Raw genomic sequence first — 12924 nt, forward strand, 5'->3', positions numbered from 1 at the left:
CTCTCTCTCTCTCTCTCCGTCCCTCCCTCTCCCTCTCCCTCTCCCTCTCTCTTGGTCTCTTTTGAAAGTAGGTTGATATTCTATATATTCCAAAAAATTATATTAACAAGGATATGATGAGTGCACTAAACAGGAAAGCAACTTAAGAAATAAATCAACTGAACTTAAATTAAAAAGGCACTAATCCAACTAACTCATGAATACAGTACTACACTCTCAATCTTGGGTAAGAGAAATAAAATCATGAAATATTTTACATGGTTTGTTTTTCTAATGGTATAAGCTAATCAGTCAGTTCTAAAACATTTTTAGAGTTTTACAGGATTGAGCAAACAAGTAAATAGGCTGATGTTGTGCGAAGTCAGGATTTACACTATGAAAGAAGGGACATGCACACAGAAGTGGAAGAAGGCAAGAACAAGCCTTGAGGGGATAGATTAGAATTGAAAGTATCTGTAAGAAACTCATAATTTCTAAATATGTCTATGTATATATGCATGCACATACACACATGTGTGTGTTTGTAGGTATATGTATGTATGAATATGTATATGTATGTGTGTATAAATATATATATACACATATAGACACAGACGTGTATTTGTATTTTCTAGTCTGACTGCTCAATGTACCTCAAAGCTACCCCAGTACCGATGGGCACAATTAGTTTTCAGATCTTGGTTTCTAATAACATTTCCCATTAAAAAAAATCACGGCTCCTAGGAAAAAGAGCTGATTCCAGCTATGAGACAGGAAACGTGCAAGACAGCATGGGACATCTTGTCATACTAAACTAAACAGTAGGGAATTTCTCAATGACTACTAGTACTAGGGTCATGTCATAAAGCCACAGTAATTATCTTGGATAAATTCCTACTTGCTAATGCTAGGATAATCTTAGAACTAAAAAAAGAAGAATAGTATGAGTTATAAAATCATACAAAGTAATTTAATTAGAAGTTTAAAAGAAGAGAGTGCCAAGGGCACAGTCTACTATTCACCAGTTAGAATTAGAATTCATGATTTCTGTCTACTCTGATTTCAGGAGAATGATTGCTCTGGGATTTGAAGAAGCATTAGAAGCCTGTGAATAACATAGTACTATTGTTATCAGTGTTGTTATTGTTCTGTAAAAAGCTAAATTTTTTAAAAGGGAAGGAACTACGTTGGATTCCATCAGAAACTTGTGAAAATGTCCGGGACCACTTTAAGTTCTCAAGTTTATGTCTTAATTATCAAAATGATTCTTTGAAGCACAAAATATTATTCCTTCGTCTGTACATGAGAAAACTGAGGGACAGAGAAGGTAATTAGTTTAACCAAAGTTATATGATTAATAACTGGCTGAGCTTGAATTCATACCCAAGAAGTTCAGCTCCAGAGCCTGAGCTCTAAACTACTACTTTTACTTCTTCCAGTAAATACAAGAAATACAAAAAGAATATAACTATAGAAAATAGAAGATATTTTAAAATTATAAGACAATATTTTATATATCTTTGTATCAAAAGTGATATAAGTCTAGACAAAGTAAATAACGTTCTCACAAAATATATTACCAAATATATTTAATGAAATACAAAAAAACTTGAATAGACTAATATCCTCAGGGGAAAATACTGAAAATCTACTGCTAAAAATGTCATAAGGCTAAAGAGTTTTAGGGGAAATGTCTATGAAACCATCAAGGGTTACAGAATATCTATGCTATATAACCTATAAAAAATTTAGAAAAAGACACATTTTTCTCCATTTCATTTTACAATGTTAACAGTACCCTGATGCCCAAACTAAAGAAGAACAGAACAAAAAATCGGCCATATCATTTATGATTGTATCATTGCAAACTGTATAAACTGAGATAGGTGAGATTATGTTGAAGTAACAAACAATTGTAAAATTCCAGTGGCTTAAATACAAAGATCTATTTCCTGTCCCTACTCCATGTTCATTAAAGTTTACCTAGAGGTTCTGCTCAACATTATCACTTTGGAACTAGGGCTGATATAAATCTTACTATCTGCAACATTCCTAGCCACAGCAGCAAAGGAAAAGAGAGAATGAAGGGAAGCACACACTGGCCCCTAATGCTTCCACACATGACCAATTCATGCTAAACTGACCTAAGGAAATCACATGGCCACATCTAAGTTAAGAAGTCAAGATGGTGACATCAGGAAGATGGCAGAACAGAAAACCCTAGACTCTCCTCCCCATGGAGATACCAATTCAACAACAATACAAGGACCAATTCTCTTTGTGAGAAATGCAGAGACCAGGTGAGAGGTTCCTGCAGAATGGGTTGAAGATGAACCAGCAACACAGAAGCCAGAAGGTAAATTTGTGATGCCCTCTAGCAATAATTCTTCCTCCTATCTCAGCACCACTAATCAGGAGGAAAATGTCAGCTCCCAGCTTGCCCCTGGGAAGTGAAGAAAAGGACTAAAACATGTGTCCAAAGCTCAGACTTTTTGGGGGGCTACTGTGGGACTGGTTTCTGTCTGGATTGAATCTCAACACTGAGAGGAAAGGGCCTAAGGTTGGGAGCTGCTGAGAACAAAGGTGATAATATGAGCTAGTATACACTCAACGAGTATACATTCAATATGAGCTAGTATACAAGCAGGCAACCCCCCCCCCCCAATCCCAGCTTCTTCCTGGGGAGGAAAAGACTTGGAACATTCACCCACATTTCAGCTTTTCAGGGGGATGCCTGAGGCCCTAGCTTCTGTATTGCCTGTCTTGATGTACTAATGGGACCCAGAATATTCTAGTTGTTTAGGGACCACTAAGAACAAAGATGACAGTTTAGACTAGTATGCACTCAAAAGTCAAAGCTCCTCTCCCCAGCTCAGAACAATGCGTTTGAGAAAACAGTTTCAAGATTCTCCCTGGGGAAGGAAGGAGAAGACTCAAATATATGTCCAATGTTCAGACTTTTCAAAGAACTATGCCAAGGGACTGTTATCTGTCTTGTATCTCTCAGAGCACTGACCAGCCTCCACATACACTACAAGCCTGGGGACTTGTGAAAACAAAACCAACAAACAAACAAGAGTTGGGTGGTAGGCTGCTGCTCCACAGGGTCTGCAGAACAGCAGAGAGATACCAGAGGGAGCAAGAGATCATGAACTCCTGTAAAAAAGAGGACCCCTTCTAATTAAGAATTTACATACACAAGTCCAGGGAAGACACATCAACACAATAGGTGTGACAGGTTTCTAGAACCTCTAGCCTGGCTGAATGGAGAAGGTTTTCCTCTGTATGAATCCAGTCTGTAGAGAGGTGGTAGATTTTTCACATGTGCAGACATTAACACATAGTGTCAAGGAGCAAGAAGAAAGAAACATGGCCCAATAAAAGGCTCCAGAAACTTATCTTAAAGAAATGTATGTATATGAATTACCTGACAAAGATTTCAAAATGCCCATCATAGAAACTCTTAACTACCTCAGTAAAATGTTGCAAGAACAAAATGAGTATTTCAACAAAGAGATAGAAAATACTTTAAAAAACACCACACAAATTTTGGAGCTAAAAAATACAATAACTGAAATTTAAAATTCAGTAGAGGGGTTCAATACGAGATTTGATAAAACAGAAGAAAGAGTCAGCAAACTTGAAGACAGGTCATTTGAAATTATCCTATCATAGAAAGAAAAAAGATAAAAATGAAAAAGTAAAGAACTGAAAGGACAAATGGTACATTATAAAACAAACCAGTATACACATTACAGAGTCTCAGAAGAAGACAGAAAGGGAAAGAAAGTTTATTTGAAAATAATCGCTTAAAACTCCCCAAATCTGGGAGATAAAATTGATACCCCGTTTGAAGAAACCTAAATGTCTCCAAAAAGGAAACCTAAAGAATTTCACACCAAGGTACATTATAATCGAAGCATCAGAAGTCTAAAACAAAGAGAGAATTTTGAAATCAGTAAGAGAAAAGTGACTTCTCACATACAAGGAACCCCTACAATACTACCAACAGATTACTCAGCAGAAACCCTGAAGACAACAAAGGAGTGGGATGATATATTAAAAGTGCTGAAAGAAAAAAAAATCCTGCCAACTAATAATACTCTATCCAGCAAAACAATTCTTAAAAAACAAAGCAAAAATAAAGACTTTCCCAGATAAACAAAAGCTTGAGAGCTTATCACCACTAGACCTGCCCTATAAGGAATACCAGAGAGAGTCGTTCAAACTGAAATTAATGGAATCTAAACAGAAACACAAAAGTATACAAAACACAGACTATAAAAACATGTTAATAAATACAAAATATAAAAAAGATATAATTTGTGACAACAAGAACATTAAAAGGAGAGTAAAACAGTAGAGTTATTGTGTGAAATTGTAATCAAATTGTTGTCAATATAAAATAGACTGTTATAACTATAGAATGCTTTATGTAAGCCCTATAGTAACCACAAAGAAAATATCTATAAAAGATATGTAGGAAAAAATAAGAAAGTAATGAAAATGAAAATTTTTAAAAATCAATAGAACAAAAAGGAAAGAGCAAGAGAGGAAAACAGAGACAGAAAGCTAAAAAGAGACCCAAAAAATTAACAAAATGATCAGAGTAAATCTTTCCCTATCAATAATGACTTTAAAAATACACTCCCCAGTCAAAAGATACCTATTTTTGACACACACACACACACACACAGAAAGATACCAATTTTTAAAAATTGAATCAATTTTTTAAAGACCCATCTATATGCCATCTATAAGAAAATAACTTTATGTTTAAAGACATAAACAGGCTGAAAGTGAAGTAATGAAAAAGATATTCCATAAAAATGCTAACTAAGTGAGAGAAAGAGTGACAAAACTTGTATCAGACAAAACAGACTTTAAAACAAAAACTATCAAAAGATACAAAGAAGGACATCATATAATAGTAAAAGGGCCAATTCATCAAGAAGATATGACACTTATAAATATATGTGCACCCAATATCAGAACCTCCAAACATATGAAGCAAACATTGACAGCTGAAATCCACAACAGTGGATTTCAATACCCATTTTCAATAATGGATAGAACATCCAAACAAAATATCAATAAGAAAACAGAGGAGTGATATCATCAAAATGGCAAAATAAGACTTTTCTACCCTCTTTTCCCCAAAGGACACTAAGTTTTACAATTACCCACAGATGAAAGTGTCTTTGTGGAAGTCTGGGAGTATAGCAGAGAAGTTCCGGCACAGTGCTGGAGCAACTACAACAACAAAAATCCAAGATTTGATGCAATAAAGAGGATAAGAAGACTAGTTTCTCTTTAACCACATCACTCCAAGGAAGCAAAGCTCAGTTCCAAGAGAGACTTTCCTGGCCTATGATTTCTCCCATGGGAGAAAGTGAGAGCATGTGAGTGAGTGACTGGCTTTCCCAGCTATTCAGGATGCTGCCAAAGAGCCCGACTTCTTTCTTATCCTATCCAGAAAGGTGAGGTTTACTGAAAAACTAGAAGGTAGGGAGGTGCTTGGAGAACAGCATCCAGGACTCTTGGAGGCATCAGAGGGATGTTAATCCTACTAACCACTTTGTGGAATCATCAGGAAGCCCATCCACAAGCCACCGGGAAAGCCTCACCTGTGGATACCCTCAAGTTGCCATGGGCACCATCAACACTAAGTGTACCTCACACACACACACACATACACACACCCCCCACATGGCTGGATCACTTTGTGTACACTCAGTGGGAGCAAGATTGAGCCTTTGTAGATAGTGAGCATGTTCAGAAAGCTTCCTCAATTCTGCCATATTGGGAGGAAGCACATAAAATTTTATCATTCAGCACCACTCTGGGGAAAGTAAACAAATGGGAGGGTGTCAGCACATAGCCTGGCTTTGTAGGACTGAGAGAAGGCATATAATCTTAAGAATTCCCCCTCCCTAAAAGCGTGACAAGAAGTGTGGAGCAGGCACATCCCTAGAAAAAGCCTGAGAAAAGCCCCAGAATACCAAGCAGATTGGACATATGAAGGTATGTCTCTCATTAAGCCAATAAGTAAAGACTGAAGGAGGGGCCTGCTTATTCAAATGCAAAGCCAGGAAAGCAAGATGCCAAGGTATATGAAAAATCAAGGAAACATGACGCCATCAAAGAAACAAATAATTCTCTAGTAACCAACCCCAAAGAAATGAATATCTACACTTAGCCTGAAAGATAATTCAAAAAAAATGTTTAAGGAATCTCAGTGAGCCACAAGAAAACACAGACAATCCAATAAAATCAGGAAAACAACACATAAACATAATAAGAAGTTTAACAGAGTGACAGAAAACATAGTAGAGAATCAAACAGAAATTCTGGAGCTGAAGAATACAATTAATGAAATGAAAGATATAATAAAGAGCATCAACATCAGAATGGATCAAGCTAAAGAAAAAAAATCTGTGAAGTAGAAGATGGATTGTTTTAAATTATCCAGTGAAAGGAAAACAACAACAACAAAGGAATAAGAAAGACTGAAGAAAGCCTACCTGAACTATGGTATACCATTAAAAGAATCTATGCATTATTGGAATTTCAGGAGAAGAGTGGGAGAAAGGGTAGAAAGCTTATTTTAAAGTAATGGTTGAGAACGTCCCATCTAGAGAGATTTGGACATCCAGGTTCATGAGCTAATAAGTCACCCCAAAATTTCAACCCCAAATGATCATTTCTAAGACATTATCTAAATAATGTCTAAAATCAAAGACAAATAGAGAATTTTAAAGCCAGCAATAGAAAAAAAAATTCCTCATATACAAGGGAGTCCTCATAAGGCTATCTGTGGATTTCACAGCAGAAGCCTTGTGGGCCAGAAGATAGTGGGATAATATATTCAGAGTTCTGAAAGAAAAAAAAAAACTTGCAACCAAGAATATTTTAACTGGTAAAGATATCTGTCAAAACTGAAGGATAAACTGTCACAGACAAACAAAAGCTGAGGAAGTCAATCATCACTAGACTTGCATTACATTAGAAATGCTAAAAAAAAGTTATTCAACGTGAAATGAAAGAATGCTAATTAGTAACACATGAACATATAATAACACTAATAAAGATAGATATATAGGCAAACTCAGAAAACTCTAATACTGTAATATGGTGGTGTGTTAATCACTCAGCTCTAGTATGAAAGTTACAGGACAAAATTATTAAAAATAAGTATAGTTATAATAATTTGATAATGGATACATAATACAAAATGAGGTAAACTGTTACATCAAAAACATAAAATATTGGGGGGTAGTAGAAGGGTAGCATTTCTATATGTAATCAAAGCTAAGACATTATCAGCTTAAAAAGATTGTTATATCTGCAATATGTTTTATGTAAGCCTCATGAAAATGACAAGCAAAATCCTACAGTTGATACATAAAAAATAAAGAAAAGGGAATCAAAGTGTACCACTACAGACAATCATTAATTCACAAAGGGAGGCAGCAAGAGAGGAAGAAAAGAACATGGGAAATACAAAATAACCAGAAAACAATAAGACACATTAGCAAGTCCTTGCCTCTCAATAAATATTTTAAATGTAAATGGAATAAATTCACTAATCAAAATGTTCAAAGTGGCTGAGTGGATAAATAAAAAAATAAGATTCAACTACATGCTGCCTCCATGAGACTCACTTCATCTTTAAGGACACATAGGCTCAAAGTGAAAAGATGAAGAAGACATTCTATGCAACATGGACACCAAAAGAGCAGGTATAGCTATACTCATATCAGACAAAATAGACTTTAACTCAAAAACTGTAACAAGAGACAAAGAAGGTAATTATATGATGATAAAGGGGTCAATTCATCAAGAAAATAAAACAATAAATATAAATGCTCCCAACATCAGAGCACCTAAACATGTTAAGCAATACTAACAGATCTGAAGGGAAAAAAGAGAAAATAGTTCTGTTGAAGAAGGGCACTTCAACACATCACTTTCAACAATGGATAGATCATCTAGACAGAAAATCAATAAGGAAACATTGAATTTGAACTATACGTTAGACCAACGAGCTCTAACAGACATATACAAAACATTCCACCAATAGCAGCAGCAGAATATACATGCTTTTCAAGAACACACAGAACATTCTCCAGAGTAGATCATATGATAGTTAACAAAACAAATCTTAGCAAATTTAAGAACACTGAAATCATACCAAGTATGTTTTCTGAACCCAATGGTTGCAGAAAAGAAATCAATAACAGGAGAAAAACTGGAAAATTCACAGGTAAGAGCAAATCAAACAATACACTCTCAAATAACCAGTGAGTCAAAGAACAAATGGAGATAAAATAAAAAATTATCTTGAAAAAAAAGAAAATAAAAACAACATGTCAAAATTTATGGGATGCATCAAAAGCAGTTCTAAGAAGAAAGTTTAAAGTAATAAACATCTATATTTAGAAAAAAGATCTCAAACAACCTAACTTTACAACTAAGTACTAGAAAAAGAAGAAAAAAATCCAAGCCCAAAGTTATCAGAAGAAAGGAAATAAATATCAAAGCAGAAAGAGACTAGAAGAATAATACAAAAATCAATAAAGTAACAGCTGTTTTTTTTTAAGTTAAACAAAATTGAGAAACCTTTCAACTGAGAAATAATAAAACAAAGACTCAAGCAAATAAAAAATCAAAGAGGAGAAATTATAATGGACACCACAGAAATAAAAAAGATAAGAATACTATAAAAACTGTACATCACCATTGGATAATCAAGAAGAAACTGATAAATTACAAGAAACATATAGTCTATCAACACTGAATCATGGAGAAACAGAAAATCTGAACAAACCAATTAATACTAAGGAGACTGAATCAGTAATAAAAACCTCCCATCAAAGAAAAACCCAGGGTTAGATGGTTTACTGGTGAATTCTATGAAACATTTAGAGAAGAATTAATACCAACCCTTCAAAAAGTTTTCCAAAAACTGAAGATGAGAAAACACTCCCTAATTCATTTTATGAGGTCAGCATTACCCTGATACCAAAGCCAGATAAGAATACTACAAGAAAAGTTCTCAACAAATTGAGCATAGAAGAAACATCCCTCAACATAATAAAAGCTATATGACAAGCCCATATTAACATCATAGAAACCAAACTCACAGAAACCAAGAGTAAAATGGTGGCTACCATGGGCTTGTAAGTGGGGGAAATGGGAAGATATTGGCCAAAGGGTACACATTTCCAGGTATAAGATAAATAAGTTCTGAGGAGCTAATGTACAGCCTGGTGACTATAGTTAATGACAGTGTATTACATACTTGAAAGTTATTAAAAGAGTAGATCTTAAATGTTCTTACCACAAAAAATATTTCAGATGATTGATGTGTTAACTAACCTTATTGTGGCAATTATTTTGCAATATATGTGTGTATGATTACCATGTTTTATTCCTTAAACTTACAAAATGTTACATGTCAATTATATCTCAATAAAGCTGCGGGGTGTAAGAGGGTGAAAATAAAGGAAACAGAAGTCTTATATGTTAATCATACCTGAATAACAAATAAATAAATTAAAGAAAATCGGTCAAGAAAATAAATAGAAAGCCAGTCTGTAAAGAGAAGGAGAGGAAATAGTTTTTTCAAATATGTGGATAGCAACACAGGTGTCGAGGAACAACAAGAAACAGGGAAATATGACCCCAAGAAAGGAACAAAAAAAGTCTCTGGAAAACAACTCTATAAAGTTGTTGAGGATTTCAACACTGCTATTAGTCCAACAAACGTACATACATTTCACCCAGCAGCAGAATACACATTATTCTTAAGTACACACAGAACCATCTCTAGGATAGATTACATGTTAGGTCAAAAACAAGTCTTAACAAATCTACGAAGACTGAAATCTTCAAGTATATTTTCCTACCACAGTGGAATGACACCACAAATTAATAGCAAAGGGAGGTCCCTGGTGGTCCAGTGATTAAGATTCAGTGCTCCCAATGCAGGGGGCCTGGGTTCAATCCCTGGTCAGGGAACTGGATCTCACAGGCTGCAACTAAGAGCCCGCATACCATGACGAAAATCCCACATGCCGCAACGAACATCCTGTGTACCGCAACTAAAAGATCCTGCATGCCGCAACTAAAAAGATCCCACATGCCACAACGAAGATCTCACACACAGCAACAAAGATCTTGCATGCCACAACTAAGACACAGGGCAGCCAAATAAATAAATAAATATTAAAAAGAGAGAAATTAATAGCAAAAAAATTGGAGAATTCACAAAGATGTGGAATCTAAATACACACTTTTAAACAACCAGTGAATCAAAAACAAGCCAAAAGGGAAAGTAGAACAAACCCACACATATATGGTCAATTAATTTATGACAAAGGAACCAAGAATATACAATGGGAAAAGGACAGTCTCTTCAATAAATGATGCTGGGAAAACTGGAAAGCCATGTGCAAAAGAATGAAATTGACTACCATCTTACACCATACACAATTAACTCAAAACTTGATGTAAGACCTAAAATGATAAAACTCCTAGAAGAAAACATAGGCAGTAAGCTCCTTGACATTGGTCTTGGAAATGATTTTTGCGGTTTGACAATAATATCAAAGGCAAAAAAAGCAAATATAAACAAGTAGGACTACATCAAACTGGAATGCTCTGGCAAAGCAAAAATCCAACAACAAAACAAAAGGGCAACCTATCAAATGAGAGAAAATATTTGCAAATCATGTATCTGATAAGGGGTTAATATGTAATATATGTGAAAAACTCATACAACTCAATAGCAAAACAACAAAAACTAATCTGATTAAAAAATGGGCAGAGGATCTGAATAGATATTTTTCCTAAAAAGATATACAGATGGCCAAAAGGTACATGAAAAGAGTCTCAACATCACTAATCATTAGAGAAATGCAAATCAAAACCACAACATAATGTACAGCATGATGACTATAATTAAAATACTGTATTCAATATCTGAAAGTTTGCTAAGAGAGTAGATTTTTAAAGTCCTCACCGCAAGAAAAAATGTTTTGTAACTATGCATGGTGATGGATGTTAACTAGACATATTGTGGTGATCATTTCACAATATACACAAATATCAAATCATTATGTTGTTAAAGACCTAAATGTAAGACTGGATACTATTTATAAAACTCCTAGAGGAAAATATGGGCAGAACACTCTCTGACATAAATTGCATCAATATTTTTCTGGATCTGTCTTCTACAGTAATGGAAATAAAAGCAAAAATAAACAAATGGGACCTAATTAAATTTGAAAGTCTCTGCATAGTAAAGGAAACCATAAACCAAATGAATACACAACCTACAGGATGGGAGAAAATATTTGCAAACGATGCAAGCAACACAGGATTAATTTCCAAAATATATAAACAGCTCATATAGCTTAATATCAAAAAACCAAACAAGCTAATCAAAAAAGGGCAGAAGACCTAGACATTTCTTCAAAGAAGTTATACAGATGGCCACCACACACAGAAAAAGATATTCAACACTGTTAATTACTAGAGAAATGCAAATCAAAACTACAATGAGGTATCACATCACATCAGTCAAAGTGGCCATCATCAAAAAGTCTACAAATAATAAATGCTGGAGAGGGTGTGGAGAAAAGGGAACCCTCCTACACTGTTGGTGGGAATGTAAACTGGTAAAGCCACTATGGAGAACAGTCTGGAGGACGCTTCAAAAACTAAAAATAGAGTTACCATATGATCTAGCAATCACACTCCTGGGCATATATCTGGAAAGGACAAAAACTCTAATTCAAAAAGATACATGGACCCCAATGTTCACACCAGCACTATTTACAACAGCCAAGACATGGAAGCAACCTAAATGTCCATCGACAGAATGGATAAAGAGGTGGTGTGTATATATGTATGCGCACACACACACACACACAATGGAATATTAGTCATAAAAAAAGAATGAAATAATGCCATTTGTAGCAACATGGATGGACCTACAGATTATCATACTAAGTGAAGTAAGTCAGACAGAGAAAGACAAATATCATATGATCTTACTTATTTGTGTAATCTTTTAAAATGATACAAATGAACTTATTTACAAAACAGAAACAGACTCACAGACATGGAAAACAAACTTATGGTTAACAAAGAGAAAAGGCAGGGAGAGATAAATTTGGAATTTGGGATTAGTAGATACACATTACTATATATAAAATAGATAAAAAAGGGCTAACTGGGCTTCCTTGGTGGCACAGTGGTTGACAGTCTGCCTGCCGATGCAGGGGACATGGGTTCATGCCCCGGTCCGGGAAGATCCCACATGCCGCGGAGCGGCTGGGCCCGTGAGCCATGGCTGCTGAGCCTGCGCATCCGGAGCCTGTTGAGAGGCCACAACAGTGAGAGGCCCGTGTACTGCCAAAAACAAGGGCTAACTGTATAGCACAAGGAACTATGTTCAATATCTTATAATAACTTATAATGGAAAAGAATCTGAAAAAGGATATATGTGTGGGGCTTCCCTGGTGGCGCAGTGGTTGAGAATCCGCCTGCCAATGCGGGGACATGGGTTCGAGCCCTGGTCTGGGAAGATGCCACACGCTGCGAAGCAACTAAGCCCATGTGCCACAACTACTGAACTGTGCTCTAGAGCCTGTGAGCCACAACTACTGAGCTCGCGTGCTGCAACTACTGAAGCCCACACGTCAAGAGCCTGTGCTCCACAACAAGAGAAGCCACCATGATGAGAAACCTGCACACTGCAATGAGAAGCCCGTGCACCACAATGAAGAGCAGCCCCCACTCACCGCAACTAGAGAAAGCCTGTGCACAGCAATGAAGACCCAACACAGTCAAAAATAAATAAATAAAATAGATTAAAAAAGAAAAGAATATATGTGTGTATGTGTGTATACACATACACACACACATATATATATA

General features: G+C 35.7%; 1 protein-coding gene across 1 annotated transcript in view; it reads right to left on the reverse strand.

The window, feature by feature from the left end:
* Positions 1–12924, reverse strand: part of CCDC7 (coiled-coil domain containing 7) — a 291607-nt gene that overhangs the window by 155648 nt on the left and 123035 nt on the right. The window lies entirely within an intron of this gene.

The sequence above is a fragment of the Lagenorhynchus albirostris genome, chromosome 1 (assembly GCF_949774975.1).
Source record: "Lagenorhynchus albirostris chromosome 1, mLagAlb1.1, whole genome shotgun sequence".
NCBI classification, from domain to species: domain Eukaryota; kingdom Metazoa; phylum Chordata; class Mammalia; order Artiodactyla; family Delphinidae; genus Lagenorhynchus; species Lagenorhynchus albirostris.